We start from the raw sequence: 18,565 nt of genomic DNA on the forward strand, positions 1-18,565 counted from the left end.
TCTGGAACTGCTGGAGATTTGTAGGAGCTGCATCAGGATGAGCAACTGCTGCTCTCTGATATAATCAAGCTGGATGAGGATCTCCTTAGCAATTGCTGTAAGACACAAGAAAAAGCAGGCATAACAGATTAGTAGCAAAACATTGTACGTAGATATGTCAGAGTAAACCGAGAGAGATCACTTTGTAGAATTTCTACCTGTAGGCACAGCCCCCCGAGAAGACCTGTTTTGGGTCTCTTCCATGGTGTTGTTGACATTTCTGCCTTTATAACTGAGGGGATTATAATCAGAGGAAGGTTAAGTTTAAAATAAAAATGTTGAATGTAATATATTTTTCTCCTGGTCCTTATTTTAAATAGGTCATAAAAATATGCATCTGTTACAGGCCCCTGTGCAAAAGGCCATTAAATGCACTTCACGTCATGTCACAGCGTTCACAAAATGGCGGACGGTCTGCACATAGATCTTCACAACCCAGAACATTAATACTAGTGATGTGACATTTGAACCGAGGCGTCGGAGCGTGTGTCGAGAAAAAGTGGGCGTGCCAGATGAAGCCGCGATTCGAGGCTTGTGTTGTTAACGTGAAAATCACGTGACTAATGACAAACGAGGCCTCGGTTTGTGTAAATATGTCATCGGTTCGGTCTGAGTGTCTCTTTCGGATAAAAGGCGGTTCGAAACTCGCGCCACCTTGTGGGTGTTGATCAGGAGTAGAAGCAGCAGTAGTAGTGTCAGAGAGTCAGAGAGTTAGATAACTATCATTGTCATTGTCGTTATTGTGTCATATGTGAGGGCTGTATATTATTACATTATCAGGGGTCCGTTCTTCGTACGTCGCTAACTCACTTAGCTGGATTTGATTGTTGGCGATTTGGCATGATCTTGGATTGTTTGGTTCTTCGACGCTCATCCTGGACTTGCTGTCATAGCAACATGTGCGCAAACTTAAACCTGCTCGCGAGCAGGCTTATTTCATGTTAACAGGATTAGACTGCGGATTCATAAGCGGAGCTGATACGGGAAGTCCAGCGCAGCGCGATAGTGCACTTTCTTTCTGAGATATATTTTTTCTCGTGATTCGTGAGATTGTCGTTTTTTGTCGCTTTTAGGTTTAAAAAACAGTTTTAGGGTTTTTTTTGTGGCATTTCCAAGCCACTTAAGACCCAATGTTGTAAAGCAGTTTTTTTTTTTTTTTTTGGCTATCATAATGTTTTATGAAGATCATACAATCATGACCATGCCGATTACAGATATGTCACTCAGGCTTCACTAACGTGATTGGTACCATATAGACTATAGGCTGACCATAGACTGCCATCAAGGCCTCAATGAAGGGGATTATGTGAACAGAAAGGGGTTCACAATGTAAATGTTACTATTGTGATTCTTAATATTCCAGATTAGTAATATTATATCAAATTAAAAAAAGGCAGTTGACTAAAATCTTCCATATCACAAATGTGAAAGCAAAATGGCCAGGATTTGTGCATGACTTAAGAATTTTCAGAGATTCACATTTATGCACATTATTTGAAAGTGGTAAAGAAAGTTCCACAATTAAATATCAAGCTCACTGTATACACTTATGCTGATCCTAACATAACTGCATTTTTTCATAGGTGATTATGACATGTTCCTGCCAGACAGGTGTTTTATGACCCCATTCCCTGACCCAAACCAGTTACAATGCAGCTCCAGCCAGGACAAGGGCACACAATGAAATTAACTTTGGATAACTAAAGGGAAGATGTCAGTGTCTGAAAAGTCTGAGGGTTGCACACCTGACAGGGCCTGGGACATTGTTGCATGTGCCATATTACACAACATTGCCACAAAAAAACACTTTTCATTAAATGTTTAATAAGAGACAAATATGCTTAGTTCCTTGAGTTTTATTTCAATTGTTCTTTGTAAAGAAAAGCCAGTGGTCAAGTGCCTGCAACAAGAGATTTTAGACCCATGCCTCATGCAACAAATAAAAAGGAAAAGTTGGCTATTCACTGCCCACCTGTAGGCCTATGTCTCCTCTGTCTGTGCAGACTCTTCTGTAGGCCTTTCTGTAGATGTGGAATCCTGCAACTTATATTGCAGTCATAAAGCATACAAGTATAAATTAAGTAAAGTTATTTATGCACTTGCAGGTAGGCTAGTTCCTCCATATGACAGTTATCTGAGAGGGTTTATTCACTGTCCAGTGCAATGGAAACAAATGGACATCACAAAGTCTTATACTTTCTTTCCTTCTGAAAGTTAGAAAAAGATACTAAGATCTTTTCTTTTTTTTCTCTGCCTTTTTCTTGGTTGCTTTTATAAACAGAACACCATTTATTTAACAGTGCCTTTTATAAAAGAGACTATAATATAACTAAAAATTACCATTATGTAGAATATTTTTGTACTTCACTTTTATTTGTTCCCATGTTCTAGTGTAGCGACTCTGACATTACAATACACAAAGTAATTATGCAATTATTAAAATACAAATATATAGGCTAATAAGTGATAAAAACATCTAACATGGCCACTTCTAACAGATTTAAATTGTCTGCTACTTTTTGCCAGCCCTCTCTCCTGGCTTTTGCAGACTTTGAGGTGTTCCCTGGCGTTTTGATTAAACATTAAAATTCCGAATAAACTTCGACTATTAGTTCTTGCTCTGCTGAGGAGAAAAACTGAGCGCGCTCTTTGGCCACGCTGAACAGCCAATAGCAGCGTTGCTGATCAATGTTTCTACTATCGATACATATCCCCTTTTAACCAGCGCATGAACGCGCAATTATCTCAGATAACTCAATCCAGCGATACTAATCATATCCGGCAAGTGTGTTCGAAGAACCGAGTTAGCCAGATCATGAATCGCACGATGATATCATCTTGGGTGTGTCATTTGATCTCGGATGTAATAAGCAACGTACGAAGAACGGGCCCCAGGTTAGAATAGTTATATTAATATTATAGTAGACCTAGCTATATTATAGTCTTGTTATATTAATTAGTTAAGTTTATTTGGATTGCTCTGGATTTTTGCATCTGGACTGGACTGCTTTTAGATTTGGATTGCCCTTTTGGATTTGTTTGCTTTTTGTGACTCTTCCTTTTTCCTGGTAATGGAGCCAGCAAGAAAGAGGGAATCCTCCCCTGTCTGGGCTCAACAGAAGCAGTATCCTCATTTATACCAGCTGGCATTTATGTTCCCCGGCTGCATCCTCTGTTCCATGTGAAAGGATCTTTTCCAAGGCTAGAGAGATTTTGTCCAAGAAGAGGAATCGTCTAAACCCCAATACACTTGAAATAATTCTGTTTCTCAATAAAAAATCTATTGTAATCCTTCCTTCCGGAACTATTCTGATGCAGTTTACTTTAATCTGTTATAATCTGCTAAATGAATAAATGTACTTTATTACACTCCCTCTAACATGCACTCAACACAGTGTCACTGTTGTTGTTCATACTGTCACTATCCAAACAATTTATGTATAATTAATTAACCGTGTGTGTGACTGCACAAGTAAATTCAGAGAGAGAAAGATACATATTTTATATTATACACAGTAATGGACAAATGATCATGTATTTTTATTATTGCAAATGAAAGGTTACAGACATCAACAGTGAGTACAAAATAAATAAATATTTTTATTTATAAAAATATTTTTTTTATAAAATATACATTTAAATATAAATATACAAATAAATATAAATATGTATTTGTATATTTACATTACAAATAAATATTTTTATTTATAAAAGTATTTTTAGAAAATATACATTTTTATATATATATAAAAATATATATATAAAAGGAGGGAGGAAAGGAGGGAGGGAGGAAAGGAGGGAGGGAGGGAAGGAGGGAGGGAGGGAAGGAGGGAGGGAGGGAGGGAGGGCGGGAGGGCGGGAGGGCGCGACACTGGTTCAGAATGAATTCATTTGTCTGCTATTTCTTTGCACAGTAGCTAGATGTCACTAGTGAGCAATGCTGAATGAAGCTTCGAGTAATGAACCGTTGGCTGAAGCAATGGGCTGCGAGGTCTCAGTGGTTCAGGAAGCCTCATTTTGCCATCACTAATTAATACACAAAATATTTGCAGCATGAACATATACATCGGAATTACAGGACTCGTGTGCATATTAAGTTGTTGTATCATACCTGTAAAACCAGGAGCAAACGTGTCAGCGTAATCATAATCCCCAGCAACTGTGAGGTCGCTGGCGCAGCTGCTCCTCTAACGTTATAAGAGTCCTCAGTTCATTTTCATAATAAGAGTCCCGATCTCACTCAGCAACATACATGACCCAGCTTTCAGCAGACCAAAGTCCCACATCATTCCTCTATTTACATAAGTAAAATAAATATTTTCTTACAGGATCAAAATGTGCACATACTTTATGACAAAACGTGTTTGTTGGCGTTTGTCTGTGCGGTATGAATTGGCCTTAAGCCAGCTAACATTTGTTCCACTTTATTTTCTTCCACAGATCAAAGACTGTGCTCGTAAATATTATTCACGTAAATTGCATTCAATAAAAATGGTGTCTAGCCTACCCACTAATTCTTTGCCAACTAGCAGAACGAAAATATGAGCTGCTAGCGCAAAAACAGCGCAGCTAACGTTAGTCAATGTTAGCTTCGTTCGCACCATAAAAGCTTTCATATTACGTTACCCCCATTTGCACTACTTTACTCAGACAAAAATGTGATATTGTTGTCCTAATTAATAGAATTCGAGTTTTGAATTCTTTCTTTTCGTTTCATCCAGGGAAGCACTGTCAAATGAACATGAACAAAGTTTGAACGGATCGATAATAATCAACATTTAATCAGCAACAGTTCGAAATATGTAGGTCGACGTAACTCGATTGAAACTATGCTCGGCGTGAAATGTTGATGCTTTTTAAGGAAATTGAACACAAGACTTACCTCAAGTTCACTGTAATGACGCAGGATCGAAAAGGGATGATTTTAAGTCAGGCGTTGAGTTTTATCTCACCGAAAGTTGTGCACACGTCTTGCGTGCTGGTATGAAGCTTACCGGTATGAAGCCGATTTCAACAGTTGCTGCAGCAAGCGTTTGCTGCAGCAACTGTTGAAATCGGCTTCATACCGGTAAACGCATCTGAGCCGAGCGCCCAGAGTTTAACCGTCACTGCTGGTAAACATTTGAAATAGCCAGTAAAATGAATTTTAGACTCAGTGTTAATTTTAGACTACCCAACTACTCAGCCGATGCGCGACTGCAATCACCGTGACTGTGCAAGTGATGTCAAGCGCCCATGCATGTTTAAAATACACGTAAAGATTCTTCATGACAACTAAATATTTTTGCTATGCTATGGTTATAAATATTAAAAATTGCTCTGTGCAAAATGACTCTATTATTATTATTATTTACCGCAGATATTTTGTTTTGGACAACGACATTCGACGAGTATAACATCCTAAGATACAGTCAGGAATTTACGTCAATTTTAAAATAATTTTTATGTTAATTATTGCTACATTAAAACCATCATTGATTTAACCTAAGCCGAGTCATTTCCAGAAGTGGTCCAGATCATACAGCAGAGCCGCGTTACCAGTTACGGTGAACATGAATCGGCCCAGTGCTTTACAGCCGTAACAAAAATGCATGTGCCAGAGCGAGCTGCGGGCCACAATCGGCCCGGTTAACACACGCCGATGCCGATGCCGAGTCTGAGCCGCAGGCGCCGCGGGGCAGCCGAGCTCGGGCCGATTATACATGCTATCTGGGACGTTTGCAGATTCGTGTCCACATTCATTTACAAAAATGTCCATAAAAAAAAAAAAAGAAAAGAGAGAAAAAAGAAAACATTGGATATACAGTACATCTCATTAAGTTTGTGGTAAATCACCAACAATAAATCAACAGCAACAATAATTTTAACGGGCAACAACAATAAACAAAACACTAAGCACACAGAATGTGCGAATATGAAAACTATGCGAGTGGGTGCGTGCGTGTGTAGTAGTGTAATGGCGGCGCAGAGGTAATCTTACTGAACTGTACTGAAGGCACCAATGAGTATCGCGGGTCACCAGACACCAAGATAGGTGGATAAGCAGTTTTTGCCTTGTCTTCAGGACAGCTCACGATAGTCGGTCTGGAAGTGCAACGTTTCAGTCACGCACCAGACATACACATGGAACAGCTGATTGACACGCAGCCGTCTTTCCACCATAAACCATCACTCATACTAGCAAACCTTATGTGCAAACAAACGGATGACGCTTCTGATTCAGGTACAACACACTCCCTTTAAATACAACTTCCTTCCGTCGTTAATTGACACACTCCACCCAGAATCACGCTAAAATGAAAGTGAAAGTAAACAATGTTGTGGGACAGATCCTCTTGTTTGCCACACTGTCACAAGTAGCACAGGTATATTTGTGGCAATAGCCAACAATTCATTGTATGGGTCAAAATTATCGATTTTTCTTTTATGCCAAAAATCATTTGAATATGAAGTAAAGATCATGTTCCATGAAGGTATTTTGTAAATTTCCTACTGTATATATAAAACATTTAGTTTTGTGAGTGGATGCAGCAAAATCGCAGAAACATTTTCTCAATGTTTCAATTTGTTTGCACCCTCAGATTCCGACTCTTTTTCGGGTATATTTTATCGGCTATATCGCACAGTTGAAGCAGAGCTACGAACCAATTGCCCTAAACTCAGTGTTTTTCCCTCACTGCGCCTGCGCGAAAACATAAGTTTATCTTCAGCAACAAAAAAAAAAAAAAAAAATGAAAAGAGGGAGATCTTTAAGTTCTGTTGCTTACCTCCAGTTCTGTTGCAAAATGGATTAACCATTACCCACGTCTTCCAAGCCACCTGCAATGCACACTTTGCCTCTTTTATTAATTTGCTAAACAATGTTTTTGAAATAAAGCTGTTTTTAATTTTCATTGATGAATTATTGCAGTGTTCGGACATATTATAGACTGTTAATAATTAATTATATGCCTATAATTCATTGTAATCGACCTAAATGTTTTTAGACAATTTTCAATGAGGAGGAGTAAACTTCTATGTAATATTTTATTATCCCATTTTATTATATTTATTATCACAGCGCGTTGGTTATGCGGTGATGCGTTATGAAATTACTACGTGGCAATTTAATTATAATAGCCTATCAATTTAATAATAAAAGTAGCCTTCCCGAATAATAATAATAATACAATAATACTAATAATAATTTAATACATAAATTGGAAATGCTAAATCATCTTGATATTGATAGCTGATGCTTGTTTTACAATATCTCTGGATACATATTGCCTATAGGCGCAACCCGGCACGAGGGTTTATCGCTCTGATTCGCGCATTTCACATGTAGGCCTATATACCTTATGAAGCCCCGCCCCTTTTCAGCGCTGCGCTTGTTGTCTTTTGACTTCCGGTCTGTATTTTCACAGCGATCTTGCGTATTTATGAATGAACAGCTCGTTTTAAAATCTTCCCGGTCTACTGACATTTGTTAAGACATCTGCTTCAAACATTACAATCCTCATGATAACTTTCGTTAACTTTACATTAAGTAAATCCACTTCAAAAGCTAATTGCTCCTGGACAGCAATGCCATAGAAATATACAGAGTGACTGCAAAAACGGAAGTTCAAAGACAATATTCTAAAGATGGCTGCGCCCTCGTTTCTCTGGCGCTTAAGGTCTTATAGTGTGAGCAGTGAAGTCGCAGCTCGACGTTCGGCCCGTATAGTGTGAGCACATAAATCCTGAGCTTTGGATTTACATCGCATGAGATCTACTCGTTCAGTGTGAGTAGGTACCTTGCTGAAATCGCACAGACATCGCACAGTGTATGCCTGCCTTAAGTTTCTAAGTTAAACTTTAAGTGCAGTTTATTGAACTTTCCTAATGCTGCATACACGCATAGGTAGAGCAGTACTGGATACAGGCTGCAAAATGGGGCAAAAATGTTGGAAAAAGCACTATGGTGTATTTATTCTTAACACTGTTATACAGGGTTTCTGTATGTGTTTGTTTATTTATTTATACAATCAAACTCTTGAGATGGTTGCTATTTTTGTCACGGTTCATGAATTCACTGGCTCGCTCTGTGTGTATGTGTGTGTATGTGCCACTGATTATCACTCAGCTGATTATCAGCGCCAGCTGCCGTTCATCATCTGTGGCTATTTATACTCATTGTCTTTCGTCTTGTGTTTGTCAGATCGTTGGGTTTGTTTCTTGTGAGTTTGTCTGTTCCCCTGGCCGTTCATCGCGTTTCCTGTGGATTACCTGGTGTGTTCGCGATCGCTCTGCTTTTCTCCCCTGAGGATCATATGCCGTTGTTCCTTCATTATCCTGCGGAGGTTTGGATTCCCTTTCGATCCACGTAGGAGGATTCAAGGAGGATCTGGGTTGTCCATTCAGTCCCTGCGCTGCCAAGGCCAGACTGTTCCAGACATCTCACCAATATCTGACTCTGTTTCACTACTCTCACTTGTGTTCAGCAATAAATGTGTATATTCACTTGCAATTGAATCTTCTGTTTATTCAAACGTAACGGAACGATTTGACCAACGATGGATTCAGCGAGTGAAACAGATTTGACTGAGTTTTTGTCCAGAAGCATGTCTCGTATGGATCGGCAGGATGAGCAGATGACCGCCACAGGTCGTGCGGTACAAGCCTTGGTAGCGCAGGTGTCCGAGCTCACCCAACAGCTTCAACATCTCAGCGGTCCCACTGCGCCACCCACACCGCCTGTTCCCCCCACTCCTACACCGCCTTGCCATCAACCTGAGCCGCGTATGCCTACCCCGGAGGCATATTCTGGTGAGCCCAATTTTTGCAGACCTTTCATCAACAAGTGTTTTTTGTTCTTCTCGCTCCAGCCACAGACGTTCGCCTCAGAACAGTCCAAGGTGGCTTTTGTACTAACTTTGTTGACAGGACGCGCGGCTCAGTGGGGAAAACCGGTGTGGGAGAACCGTCACCCATGCTGCGCTTCGTTTCAGGCACTATCAGAGGAACTGAGGAGGGTCTTTGACCGTGCAGTGATGGGACGCAAGGTGGCCCGTATACTCGTGGATCTTCGTCAAGGGAATAGACCAGTGTCGGACTATTCTATCGAATTCAGGACCTTAGCAGCAGAGTGCCAATGGAACGAAGAGGCGCAGTGGGACATGTTCCTGCATGGGCTGGCTGACCATATACAGAGGGAGATCTACATGCTGGACCTGCCCAGGAACCTGGACGGACTCATCGAATTGGCTCTACGTGTCGCCGCTCGCTTAAACCGGTTGGAACAGCGCATGCGCCAGACCCCGGCGCCCGCGAGGTTCGAGAGTCAGCACCAGCAGCAGCCTGCAAAGTTCGAGAGTCTCCACCAGCAGCGATATGGTCAGCCCCGTCTTCCATCACGAGCCCATGCAGGTGGGAAGAGCTCGGCTTTCCCGGGAGGAGAGGCAACGATGGAGAACCAGGGGGCTTTGTTTGTATTCCGGAGGCGCTGGACATTTTCTGAACGACTGCCCGGTAAAAGATCAAGCCCGATAGTAAGTCAGAGGCTACTATCGGGCGGACTCTCAGTGGACAAGCCCTCTTCTTCAACCCTCCTCCCGGTAAGACTGCAATGGGCAACCCATTCACACCACTGCCAGGACTTATTGGACTCGGGGGCGGAAGGTAATTTTATGGACCTAAATCTTGCCCACCAACTTCACATTCTCATCACCTCCCTCATATGTCAGATTACTGTTAATGCACTTAATGGACAAAAACTTCCTAACATCCATCTCTGCACTAAACTCATAACACTCATCTCTTCTGGCAACCATTCGGAGGAGATCTCATTACTGCTCATGGACTCTCCGTTCATCCCTATTGTACTTGGACATCCCTGGCTAGTGAAACATAGTCCCAGAGTGGACTGGGGCCACAGTTCAGTCTCGGCCTGAAGTAATGAGTGTTACACGTCTTGTCTTGTGTCTGCTTGTCCGTCGGTGTCTGGTTCTGTTTTGCAGGAGGAGTCGGTGAATTTGTCTAACGTGCCCGCTGAGTACCTCGACCTGAAGGAAGTGTTCAGTAAGTCCCGTGCTGCTTCTCTACCTCCACACCGTCCCTATGACTGTGCTATAGAGTTACTGCCAGGTACGTCTCCGCCTAAGGGCAAGTTATACTCACTTTCTGCTCCAGAGAGGGAGGCCATGGAGAAATACATTTCTGATTCTCTAGCAACCAGGTTCATCCGTCCTTCCTCTTCTAAAGTGGGGGTGGGGTTCTTTTTGTGGGGAAGAAGGATGGGTCTCTGCGACCTTGTATTGATTACAGAGGGCTGAACAACATCACGGTAAAGAATACTTATCCTTTGCCGTTGATGTCTTCAGCCTTCGAGAGATTACAAGGAGCATCCATCTTCACAAAACTGTATTTACACAATGCTTATCATTTGGTTTGCATAAGGGAGGGGGATGAATGGAAGACCGCGTTTTATACCCCCAGGGGCCATTTTGAATATTTGGTCATGCCTTTCGGTTTGTCTAACTCCCCTGCGGTCTTCCAGGCACTCATCAATGACGTGCTGAGAGACATGGTAGATCAGTTCATTTATGTCTATCTGGATGACATACTGATATTTTCATCTTCTCTCCAGCAACACGTTCAGCACGTTAGACGAGTGCTTCAGAGGTTACTAGAGAATGGGCTTTTTGTCAAGGCAGAGAAATGCGAATTTCATGCACAGTCTGTTCCTTTCCTAGGTTACATCATCTCGTCCGAGGGAATGCGCATGGATCCCGACAAGGTTCAGGCTGTGGTAGATTGGCCAAGTCCAGACTCCCGTAAGGCCCTACAGAGATTTCTGGGGTTTGCCAATTTTTACCGACGTTTTATTCGTAATTTCAGCCAAATAGCCGCTCCTCTGACTGCCTTGACCTCCCCAGGACGACGTTCAGGTCGTCCGGTGCAGCCGAAACTGTATTTTCCAACCTGAAGAGCCTCTTTGTTTCGGCTCCCATTCTCATAGCACCTGATCCTTCTGGTGGAGGTTGATGCGTCAGAGGTGGGGGTAGGTGCGGTTCTTTCCCAGCGTTCTTCCTCGGACGACAAGATGCATTATTGCGTGTTTCTTTCTCATCGTTTATCGTCCACCGAACGTAACTATGACATTGGTAATAGAGAATTGTTGGCAGTCAAACTAGCATTGGAAGAATGGCGACATTGGTTAGAAGGGTTGGGGGTACCTTTTATCATCTGGACCGATCACAAGAACTTGGAATATATCAGATCTGCCAAAAGACTCAACTCCAGGCAGGCTCGGTGGGCTCTTTTTTTTGGTCGTTTTGAGTTTTCTCTCTCGTACCGCCCGGGTTCTAAGAACATCAAACCCGATGCTTTGTCTCGCATTTTTTTTTGACTGCTCCGAACGCCCATCTACTCCCGAGTGCATTTTACCTGAGAGACTCATTGTTTCCACACTCATATGGGAGATCGAGTCGAAGGTCAAATCGGCCTTAGAAGGGGTAACGCCTCCGCCCGGTTGTCCACCGAGTTGGTTATTCGTGCCAGAGGAACTGCGGTCAGACGTCATTCGATGGGGTCATTGTTCCAAAGTAGCTTGTCATCCAGGAGTAAATGTACCAGTTTTTTGGTTAAGCAACGATTCTGGTGGCCAGTTATGGCCCACGACATTCGGGGTTTTGTTTTGGCCTGCTCAATTTGTGCCACTGGTAAGACTTCCAATCGACCTCCAGATGGGTTACTCCAGCCGCTGTCTGTTCCTTTCGAGACCTTGGTCCCATATAGCGCTAGATTTCATCACCGCCCTCCCAAGGCAAGACAGTCGTTTTGACTGTTGTGGACTGGTTCTCGAAGGTGGCTCATTTCATTCCCTTGCCTAAATTACCTTCTGACAAGGAGACAGCGGTAGCTGTCGTAGATCTCGTCTTTTGTTTACATGGCCTCCCAATGGACGTGGTCTCTGACAGGGGGCCACAATTTGTGTCCAAATTCTGGCGAGAGTTTTGTAAACTACTGGGGGCGACGGTCAGTCTGTCTTCAGGGTTTCATCCCCAAAGCAATGGTCAAACTGAGAGGGCTAACCAAGACTTAGAGAGAGTGTTGCGGTGTTTGGTATCCAAGAATCCTTCCTCCTGGAGTCAACAAATCTCAATGATTGAGTACGCTCATAATTCGTTACCAGTGTCATCCACGGGCCTCACTTCGTTTGAATGTAGTTTAGGTTACCAGCCACCTATTTTTCCTAGTCTGGAATCCGAAGTCACGGTCCCCTCTGCCCACGCCTTCGTCCAGAGGTGTCACCGAACGTGGACCAGAGCCTGTGAGACTCTCCTCCAGGTGGGGGCGCGCACCAAGGCTAAGGCCGATCGCCACCGGTCGAAGCCTCCCGTTTACGTCGTAGGTCAAAAAGTGTGACTTTCAACCAAGAATATTCCTCTCCGCTCCGTTAGTAACACATTAGCTCCTAAATTTATCGGCCCGTTCACTGTCACCAAAGTCCTTAGTCCGGTGACAGTTCGCCTCAAACTCCCTCCGGTGTACAGGAGAATTCACCCCGCCTTTCATGTATCCAAATTAAAGCCTGTGTTTCATTCACATATTAACCCGCCAGGATTCCTGTGGATCGTATGCCGTTGTTCCTTCGTTATCCTGCGGAGGTTTGGATTCCCTTTCGCTCCACGTATCTTCAAGGAGGATTTGGGTTGTCCATTCAGTCCCTGCGCTGCCAAGGCCAGACTGTTCCAGACATCTCACCAATATCTGACTCTGTTTCACTACTCTCACTTGTGTTCAGCAATAAATGTGTATATTCATTTGCAATTGAATCTTCTGTTTATTCAAACGTAACAATTTTGGTTCCTTATACATCATCTTCCGAGTTTTGAGCAGTGGGACTGCAGACGATATAAATTTATGGGAATAGTTATGGTCAAAGTTTATATATATATATATATATATATATATACATTTATTTTTTTATTTTTTTATTTTTTTATTATCCGAACATCTAACTTCGACACATCGTTAATACATTTTTTTGAGTGTTGTTAATCCACAGTTCAGAGTAGAAAAGGGTTAATCACTTGTAGTGTAATTAACTAAAATGTTAGCGTCAGTTTGTTGTCATTTATTGTATTTGCAGAACTTTGTACAATGTATTTGTCTAATACACCTTCAATACCCTTCGGAATAATAATACAAATGATGACACAAGGATGCAGACATCTTGATAAAACACTCAAAAACTGAGAGGCAAATTTTTGACATAGTGACTGGCAGCCATGTTAGACAGGTACAACTCAGTGACAGAGAAGAGGATTCGATCATCAGCCATTATCATCTTGCTGTCACACGGCTGCCTGCCTCCCTCAGTTCACACTGCCGGTGACAGCGTTCCCTGCACATTGGTGTTCCTCTATTGGTAAGTAGAATTTTTAAAATACATTCATTACAGCCTCTTCACAGAGGAGAGGAAAATGTCCATCGCACTGAAGACAAGCATCAAGCTCCTTATAATTCATGAGTGTCATGTTTGAGTGCCAGGAAGCAGATTATAGACTCAAGCTGTGTGCAGACAAAAAAAAAAAAAAAAAAAAAAAAAAAATCCTTTGAGCATTGAATAGAGAAAAAAAAAGAAAAGAAAAGGAAAAGCCACTATTTGGTGCTTGGTGTTATTGTTGGTGTTATAACTTTAGGTGCCATTAGAAAGTATAAGCAAAATTCTAAGACTTTTGTGCCACCCAGTTGTCTGAGATACATATAGTACACTTTGTCAAAATTAATTTGCATGCTGAAATATTTGCTTTTAAAGAAATAGTTTTTTAAGGACTACAACAAACGGCTGGTAGGGACTACACGACATTCCTCCTGGTTAGTGACATCAACAACCCTAAAATTTACATAAACCCTGCCCCCGGGAACACAATTTATAGATTATCAAGACAGAATATGCTAAATGACTAGAGATAACTACAAATAAGCTACATAAATTCATCAACTAACCATTCAGAAACGCCCTGTTGCATTCTACATGTTGTCACTTCTTCTTGAGTCTCTCCATCATTGTCTGAATCCGGTTTGAACATAAAAGGCTAAAAGTTTTTAGAAATTTTCAGTGCATGTCTGTGTGAGTGCAAGCCGTTGTAGCTCTGCCCTCTGTGCCAGGAGCAGCAACTCATTTCCATTTAAAGGGACAGACAAAAAAAGGTGCATTTTTGCTCACCCTCAAAAATTGACAATTTTAACTTGCTATATAAAAATATCTGTGGGGTGTTTTGAGCTAAAAATTCACATACACACTCTGGGGACATAAAATACTTATTTTACATCTTGTGAAAAGGGCATTATATACCACCCCTTTAATTTCAGAGGTTTGGATTTTGTGAGACTGTCTTGTTTTTTATCCTTGCCTCACCTTCCTCTATTCAAATATCGAGAGATCCAGTACCACTGTAAACAAAATAGTACATCAAAACTACAGTGCTGAGAGCTTCCATTAAAATAATAAAACATCAGACCTGGGAGCTCTGAAGAGTATCCTTGGAATATTGGCAAATAAATGAGTCGAAAATGTGATACATTTATCTTGCTACATCGCATGAGTACATCCCCAATGAAATCTTGTGTAATTATGTGCCCAGAGGAGCCTTTCACATCCAAGGTGATTATAGAAGAATATAAAATATACAAAATGAAAGCTTTAGCATAAGTTCTGCCGGGAAGACTCAATTGTTATGTCACTTTACCTTCTCATCTATCCAATCACATTCTAATACTCGTGGTATAAAAGACTGGTACTTACACACGTTTGAGTTTGCAGATGCTGACGCTTCCATTCACCTCCATCCTCCCCACCACCTCCAAGACGGATCCTTCCCTCCATCCTCCCCACCACCACCAGGATGGTCCCTCCCCATACCTCACAGGGGGTCGGCTGCGCCCCTGCCTTTGTCTTCAGGCAGGATATGCAGAGTCCGGACCCTCAGATTGCGAGCTACAGACGTGGCCTAAGCCAAAGAACTTTATTGCTTGCTGGGCTGTTAATAAATGTATAATTGTCACAGTATTTATTCTCCCAAGTCTTTCTGGTAGAACTAAGAAAGTATGAGCTGAAACTATTGAATTATATATGTTGAATACTTAATAGATATGCGTTTTCAACGCAGGCTTTCAAGTTGTCTGAAGGAATTTTATTATTCACAATTCGTGCAAACCAAACATACTCTGCATGCTTTTAAGATTTAAGATTGTCCTCTTGGCATATCAATGCATAAAACCTTGAACCCTGACCCTTTGAAAGGCAAATTGAGAGGCCGTCATTCTGTATCAAGCTAAAGAGCCTTCTGATGAGAATGATCCCTCCAAACATCAATAATGAATGTGCCTTGCACTACAATGTGAGAGACAGGATAGTGTACTGATAAACATGTCTGGTACAGCAAATGTCAAATGAAATGTCCTCATAATGGGATCTGTCTAAAAGTCCTCACCCAGGCTACAGGAAACAAGGAATCAGGCACAAAAAAGTCCTTGCCTGCACAAACAGACCAGGCAATATGCCAGCAAAATCTACCACAGAGAATATTAATAAGTGTTTAGAATTTTGATGGAGATTAACATTACTAGAATAATAGAATACTAATCAGTTTGTAGTGTAGGGGTATATGGGGTAATCTGTGCCAATTTTTACTTAAGTTGTCCTCTAGATAAATGAGATTAAAGTCATATGCGTAGTTATATTTCAGGATTTCTCATATCAACTATATGAGCAGACATACAGTATCACCATGTAGCCCAAGACTGGTTGCCTACTGAAGCTAAGCAGGGTTGAGCCTGGTCAGTACCTGTATTGGAGACCTCTTGGGAAAACTAGGTTGCTGCTGGAGGAGGTGTTAGTGGCGCGGAACCACCGCGGCGTGACGAAGGCTGTCCCAATTTGAAGGTCCTTCGAAGGCTCCTTCAATATGTGGCCTGCAAATGCGTCCTTCTTTGCCCGTGAAAGCAGGAGACATCAGAAGGATCCTTCGCAGCCTTGCCTATCCCAGAATTCATTGTGCGCTGGAGATGAAATTGCCAGATACACTTTTAAATGTAAGTATTGGGTTTCAATTTAATCGAATAATCGAATGTATTTAATGATTAAAATGAAAAATAAAAATTAATAATAAATACAATACAGGTTTAAAGCGACTATTAAACAATACAGGTTTAAAGCGACTATGTAACTTTTCAACCTTCATAATATCTTTCCAAGATCCTTGTGATGGTACATCGACTTACAATAGGTTGAATGACACGTCTGCCATAGCCTGACGGGGTCTGTATCGCTTTTACTGGCACTATGTAACTTCGGGGTTCGGATAGTAACCAGAGCACAAAAAGAACTACAAAATTCGACTGCTTTACGGCATACGTCACTTCCCCCACCACTTCGTCAAATTTGGACGTGAGAGGCCAACAAGCGTTTGTTTTCTGCTTTCGTGCGTATGTTTTTGTCATGGGGGTTGTTTACACCTGGCCACTTCATGCGTTTTCTCAGATTGGATAGCTATCCGATCGTGAAAAGTCCAGGTGTAAATGCCCTCCGAAACGCATTCGAGACGGATTTGAATACGATCCCTCAAACCACTTCAGGAGATCTGAGACGCATTCCAGACGAAACTGGACAAGTGTAAATGCATCTGGTTGTTGAAACCACATGTAAATTGTACTCCTCCCAAAAATGCTAAAAAAAAAAAAAAAAACGTATGAGAGCGTGTTATAGGCTATATGTTATACAGATATGATGACGCTACTGGAACACGCATCACCGCAGATGAGCATCTATTCATAAGCCAACGTGCAAACTATTGCAAATCAAAGTGAAAGTAAGTCACAGACGCTTAACACACAATCATCATCATTAAAAGTAAAGAAACGAAATGATCTTACCAGGGCTGTTACTGCTCTCTCTTATTGCGGTCTTTGATTTTGACATTTTAGCTGATGATCTATAAAATGCAGCTCATATCTGTTGCTTTCGGTGACGTGCACTCCATTAAATCTGCATAGGCTATAGCGCGAGAATTGAAGATCGGATTTAAATCCGTTTCGCAAAAATAAATTTATGTGACCAGGTGTAAATGGAATCGTTTTGATAAATCAGATAGCTATGCCTCACGAATTAGTTTGGCAGCTGAACTCAGGTGTTGTGAGGTGTATTTATCACGTAGTCCTGAGGGATATCAGATGACGCTGTTGACGTTGATTCCTGCGATTATCATGAGAACAGTTTTCAATATCTCACATAATCAGGACATAAATAAGCCTAACGTAGAGGTTGTTAATAGTGTAAACGAGCACAATTTGCAAACTATTATGATAAATTGCAATAATCATGTCTAATGACATCATAACGGCCAATGTTATGAAATAATGCGACGTACATTTAACTTTATTGATGTTATCTGGGATTTTGTAATGTTTACATTCCAATAAAAACAACACAAATTAAATTATACAGTAAGCCTAGACTATAGACTATTTACTTGTGATTTAGCTGCAATCATGTAAAAACGTTATACTATAATATATTTACGACAGTGCAAGTATTCCACAGCGACTCTAGGGGTCGCTGTTTGACAAAAACACAATTTCTACTTAGTGTGGCTTTAAATGTTGACTTATATGTTATAGTATGTGATTTTACATAGGCTAGTTTATACACTTTAGACTTTATTATGTACATAAATTGACCATGGTGAGCATGTTAAGATAGGTTTTCACCCCGTTTTGTTTTTAAGCAGTTATAGCTATATATGTATATGTATATATATATATATATTTATAAATAAAACTTTATATAAGTATATATATATATATAGTATATAAAGTCCAGTACATATGGTACTGCCTTTTTAAAAAAACTGACTTTTTAAACATGGATATTAGATTTTGATATTAGATATTGTTTAAAAAAATATATATGAACAGTATATAATAGAAACACTAAAAATCTTACTAAAGACTAAAGTCTTATAGATCAGTGATAGGCAATGTCAGTCCTGGAGGGCCGCTGTCCTGAGTTTAGCTCAAATAACGTTTTTTCATGTTAAAATATTTTATGGTTTTATTTTTGAGTATGTGAGTTAATTTAACTTATTCTTCCCTCTTTCTGAGAACATCTCAGTGACATGGCAGCCCACACCTGAGTCAGCCCTACAAACCGGTTAGTGGACAGTGGAAATATGCACTCATCCCAGATGATGTCCCTCCAGCAGAGGCCTTACCAGTGTCTCTATTGTGCAGCTCATCCTGATCCAGCTGCACCACCAGAATCTCCTGCTTAGCTCAATAAAAGTCTACATAAAAATGTTTTCTTCCAATCTGTTTTATGTATACTGTTAATTTAAACTTGTATTTTGTTTTTCTTATCTTTAACGTAACTTATCTTGTAAATACTTGTAAAAATGTAGCCTATATAACAATTTATTGTTTCATTTACAAATTAATTGACATGACAAAAATAATTGTACAGAATAATTTCATTACATTTACAAGTTGCATTTGTAAA

This window comes from Squalius cephalus, assembly GCF_949319135.1.
Source record: "Squalius cephalus genome assembly, chromosome: 2".
NCBI lineage: Eukaryota > Metazoa > Chordata > Actinopteri > Cypriniformes > Leuciscidae > Squalius > Squalius cephalus.